Raw genomic sequence first — 6,162 nt, 5'->3', positions numbered from 1 at the left:
GACTCCGCCTGTCCAGACATTGCATTCCTAACTGAGACCTGGACCAATCCCACCTCCCGACCAGACAGCGCCATTGCAATCCTGGACAACTGCAACATCCTAAGGCAGGACTGGCTCTCCCGTCCGAGTGGAGGACTGGCCATCGTACACAAGTCCTCACTCTGCATCACGGTCAACATGGAGGAACACTGCACCTACACTTCCTGATCCACACAACTCACAACTCCTCCCTCTGCAGCACCCTGGTCTACAAACTGCCCAGCCACCACCTAGCCTTCATTGAGACCATTGTAGATATTGCCACCCCCCCAAACCCTGGCATCTACCTACTACCTCCTCCTGGGTGACTTGAATTTCCACCTCGAAGACCACGACTACCAAAACTCTGCTTCCTTACTCACCAATCTCGTCGCCCTCGGCCTCAGACAACTGATCACCGCACCCACGCACGCCACAGGACACACACTAGACCCTATTTTCACCTCAAGCAACCGGATTACGAAGAATAACTACAACCTGGACTGGACCGACTATCACTGCCTACACTTCGCCATCACCACACCCTGCAGCCACCTCAGCGTTCCCAGGGTCCCTCACAGAAAATGAAACAAAATCACTGATGAGCAACTCACCAAGACCCACGACCAAATCATCCCCGACCCCCACTGATGACACCAACATGGAAACTCAACTCCTGGATCATTGAATGTGCCAACTCCTTAGCCCCCCTCGGATCAACTTCTGTCAAGCGCAGCTCAAAAAAAGCCAGCTGGTTCACCACCAAACTCCAAGAGTCCAAACACACCTGCAGGCACCTACAGAAGATATGGAGAAACAGCAAAACCAGCAAAGACCTCGCCTCCTTCAGAGCCGCCACTGCCACCCATAACCAACGCATCAAGAACGCAAAAAAAGCCGTACTCTGTGAACCCATCAACACCTCCCCGCACAACACAAGAGAACTCTTCACAGTGAACAGCAAATTCACCCATCCTCCTTCCAAAGCCACCAACATGCCCCCATCGCAAGACCTTTGACACAAATGGCCACTTCCTTCCACCACAAGATTAAGGACATCTATGACAGCTTTCTTCCACAGAACCCACCCAGCATCAGAACCTACACTGACCCAACCCCCCCGAACCCACCCAAACTATCCAGAGCTGGTCCACTTTCACTACAGAAGAAACTGAAATCAATAACAGCATTCACTCCAGATCTCCCACAGACCCCTGTCCTCACCACATCTAAAACAAAGCCAGTGCATCCATTGCCCCCAAACTCCATAAGACGTTAAACTGCTCTGTCAAAACAGCCACCTTCCCTGAAGATTGGAAACAAGCCGAAGTACACCCCCTCCTGAAGAAACCCACAGCCGACCCTTCAGAGATAAGGAATTTCCAGCCCATCTTGCTGCCAAGCCAAAGTCCTGGGAAAAGCCATAAACTCACAGCTCTGACAATTCCTCGAGGACAACTACTCTCTGGATACCTCTCATCCTGGCTTCGGCAGCACAACAGCATGGAGACAGCTCTTCTTGCAGCCACCGATGACATCCGCACACTCCTCGACCACAGCCACACTGCAGCACTCATTCTCCTCGACCTCTCTGCAGCCTTCAACATGGTCTCCCACATCACCTAATGCACCAGACCACAAGAACACAGAGAGTCAGACTCCCACCCTTCATATCCAAACCAACAAAAGTCAACTGCTGAGTCCCTTATAGATCCTTCCTGAGCCCAACGCTCTTCAACATCTAGATAGCCCTGCTTGCAGCCATCGTTGGACACCACGGAATAAACATTGTGTCATATGCCAATGACACACAACTCATCATATCCCTCACTGAAGACCCGGACAAACCTAAGAGGAACTTTCACACCGGAATGAAAGCTGTCACCGCCTAGATGAGGGAGAGCTGCCTCAAGCTCAACTCAGACAAGATCAAGTTAATCATCTTTGGAAACTCCACTTCAGCCTGGGACGACTCCTGGTGACCCACATTATTCAGTGCACCACCTCCGACTGACCACGCCCGCAACCTAGGAATCATCCTCAACTCTTCCCTATCAATGACCTGACAGGTAAACGCAGTCACCTCTTCCTGCTGGCACACTCTCTGCCAATTCCGCAAAATCTTCAAATGGATCATGGTCAACTGCTGCAACAAAATCACCCACGTTCCAGTCACAAGCAAGTTCGACTTCAGCAATGCACTCTACACCGGCACCACAACATAGAACATAGGGAAAACTACAACTCATCCTAAACCCCACTGCCAGACTCGTCCTGAACCTCCCCCACCAGGAACACATCTCCCAAAACCTGAAGATCCTCCATTGGCTCCCAGTGGAGAAGCAAATCAATTTCAAACTACTCACCCACACCTACAAGGCCCTTCACAACATCGGACTGTCCTACCTGAACCATTGCATCTCATTCCATAACCCTGCCAGACCCCTACGCCCCCAACCAGCAGGCTCTAGCCACCATCCCAGGCATCCTGAAAACCACAGTCGGAGGAAGATCTTTCACCTACCTCACAGTTACGTGCTGGAACAACCTGCCCACACACCTCAGAGAAGGCCCATCACTCACCATCATCACGAAGAACCTCAAGGCATGATTCTTCGAATGAGGCCCAGACCCACTACCAGTGCCTTGAGACCCTCACGGGTGAGTAGTTGTGCTTTACAAAAACTGATTGATTGATTAATTGATACCATCTTAGAGCTTTGGTTGAAGAAACAATAAATAAGAATTAGAAAGTTTGAAAGGTAGTTTTTGCTTGAAAATGCAGACTGCTATAATTGCATTCTGTCCATCCTGTTTGTGTCTTTAAATATACAGTATAATGTACAGATGTAATATTGAAGCCTCCATGGAAGATGATAGCCAAAGTACAATACGTTCTCCCAGATATTGATATTTGACCCGCTTTAAAGTTTGTAATCTTGAAATCCAATTTTTAACCATCTGCTCTACATAGTTGAAACATTGTTATAATGTATTTACCACTTCTTTGTATAAGCAATGTAGACAACACACTTGATTTACAAGTTGGATAGGTCATGTTTTAATCACTCTTTTTTATTAGTTTATCAAAAGACACACTTTTGCAATCTGGTAGACTTAAGTAGGGAAATCACTCAGATTGAGTTTCAGTGGTAGAAGAAAAAGAGTAATCTTCACATTCATGATTCCATGTCAAACTGAGTCAAATATTTCAACAATATTTACATCTTCTTCTTCTAACACTCGAAGGATCACATAATAAATTTTTGCGCAACTTGTTCACAGATGCACTATATGTGTCTACTAATTGTCAGATGCCTGAAGCAGAATGTATCACAGTTCTGTCATGAGATAAGTGTTAAAGACAATTAGATAGTGCTGTGCACAATATTGTCCTTGGTTTGTCTTGGGTTACATTTACGACATGCAGTCAATGGAAGTGAACATTGAGGACAGTATTAGCATAGTAGTTAACATCCCTAGTGTTATCCAGATGGTAACCTACAATATCTCCACATTTTTTCAGTTTTCTTCACACCTTCTTCTTTATCTTTGCTTTTGTCTATTCCATAATCTTTTTTGATTCTTTTGTCAGTTTTTGATTAGGACATAATACTCTTTTTTCCTAAACATGATACTGTCCTAAATGAGTAGCATATTTACTTCTTAATCTCTTGTTCTCTCTCACGCACTTTTCATCTGCACTAAGCCTCTTCTCGTCAAAATCAATCAGAAACAAACTAGCTAACGTTTGAACAATGTGACAATGCCACATATGACATTCAGACCCTCATTACAACCCTGGCGGTCGGTGTTAAAGCAGCAGTAATACCGCCAACAGGCCGGCGGTAAAAAAAAATGGGATCACGACCACGGCGGAAACCGCCAACAGAGACAGCCACTTTAACAGTCCGACCGCCACGGTGGTAGCAACAAACACCGAGGCGGTCACCGCCAACAGACATGCGGAAGACAATGTACCGCCCACCCCATTAGAACCCGCCAATCCGCCAACTTTTTGAGGGTGGTACCAACGCCATCAAAAGCACGGCGGAAACAGTGTTTGGAAGGGAAACCACTCACCTCTTGACACTCAACGAAGAACCAGGACGCCATGGAGCCCGAGTAACAGGTCCTGCCCATGCTGGTCTACCTCCTCGTTTACCAGGAATATCAAAGGTGGCGGCGACGACCACAGTGAGTACTGCACCTAGTACACAGGGTAGGGGGAGAGGAAAAAGAAAGTGACACACACACGCAACATGCAACACCCCCAGCCTCACCCACAACACCATACATACAAACACATGCAACAACATTACATGTACACGCCGTAACCCCCTGGAAGAATGCAAGGACAAAAGGAATTGAGTCCAATCAGTGATATATATGGAATAGTCAGATATACGTAATGATTATAAAAACTTTATGTACCAAAGGCTGTACATTGTCCTTTCCAAATGTCCGTGGGCCACTGGGCCAAAATTCATGGGCCAAGCCCAAACTTGACTCCTGCCTCAATACGGAGAGAGCACTACAGGGGCATCAGGTGGTAAAAACACAGGCACCTCAGGGGGATTGGGAAGGGGGGGGGCACCTCAGCCGGAAGATGGATTAACGCCACTGCTCCTGGATGGGGCTACATGCCCACAGCGATGTCCTGGGGAGTGCAAAGCCACAGTCTCTCAAGTGGGTGGTCTGCCCACTGCCTGGTCCTGGGGAGTGCAAAGCCACAGTGTCTCAAGTCTCTCAAGTGGGTGGTTTGCCCACTGCTTGGTCCTGGGGATTGCAAAGCCACAATCTCTCAAGTCTCTCAAGAGGGTGGTTTGCACACTGCTTGGTCCTGGGGAGTGCAAAGCCACAGTCTCTCAAATTGATGGCTTCGCCACTGGTTCTGGAGGGGGCTTTGGGCCCAGCATGCTTCATCCTGCCAAGGAAAGGGTGAGTGAATGCATATCTCCACTGGTTCTGAAGGGGGCTTTGTGCCCAGTGTGCATCATCCTGCCAAGGAAAGGATGAGTGGATGCGTATCTCCACTGGTTCTGGAGTGGGCTTTGTGCCCAGTCTGCTTCATCCTGCCACGGAAAGGGTGAGTGGATGCGTATCTCCACTGGTTCTGGAGGGGGCTTTGTGCCCAGTCTGCTTCATCCTGCCAAGGAAAGGGTGAGTGGATGCGTATCTCCACTGGTTCTGGAGGGGTCTTTGTGCCCAGTGTGCATCATCCTGCCAAAGAAAGGATGAGTGGATGCATATCTCCACTGGTTCTGGAGGGGGCTTTGTGCCCAGTCTGCTTCATCCTGCCAAGGAAAGGGTGAGTGGATGCATATCTTCACTGGTTCTGGAGGGGGCCTTGTGTCCAGTAATGCAGCACTTGGGGTGTGGCAGTTCACATTCCCTCACCTGGGTGTCTGAGGCACAAGATTTGCAGGGACCAGGTAGCATGATAGTCCATGGAGGCAGGGCTAGACTCCATCCTGCGGCGCCTAAGGCTACAAACTGGTGATAGTGCCGGTGATGGTGGGGGTGCTTCCAGTGGTGGTGGGAAGCTCCAGCCCATCTCCTGCAGCCTCGGACGGATGCACACTGGGGCTGCTGCTGCTGGTAGTGGTCCTACTGTCAGCGGTGCAGGTGGCGGTGCTTGCGGTGGTGCTTGCGGCGGGGATGCTGGTGGTGCTTTCCGCAGTGCAGGTGCCGGTGCTACCAGTGGTGGAGGGAGGCACCAGCCCTTCTCCTGCAGCCTCGAACGGCTGGCCACTGGGGATGCTGCTGCTGACAGTAGTGGTGCAGCGGCGGTGCAGGTGATGGTGCAGATGGTGGTGCTTGTGGCGGGGATGCTGGCGGTGATACCCGCGGTGCAGGTGGCGGGGCTGGTGGTTCTGCTAGTAGGCACCAGGCCCTCACCTGCAGCCTCCGACACCTGAAGTGCCTTGCCTTGGGTTTTCTGCCCCTTCTTCACCTTGGCAGATGCTGTTGTGACCTTGGCTCTGCAGCCGGAGTTTTGGAGGATGCCTTGCTGGGTGGGTCGTGCTCCTTGTCTTTGCTGCATGCTGTCCCCTTCTTCACCTTGGCAGGTGGCAGAATGGTTTGGTCCTTTGCAGGGGTCGGTGGCACACTAGCTGGCCTGACGGGTGCCCCCTTTGAGCC

Source organism: Pleurodeles waltl, chromosome 7, assembly GCF_031143425.1.
Source record: "Pleurodeles waltl isolate 20211129_DDA chromosome 7, aPleWal1.hap1.20221129, whole genome shotgun sequence".
NCBI classification, from domain to species: Eukaryota; Metazoa; Chordata; class Amphibia; order Caudata; family Salamandridae; genus Pleurodeles; species Pleurodeles waltl.
This window is presented reverse-complemented; position numbering follows the sequence as displayed.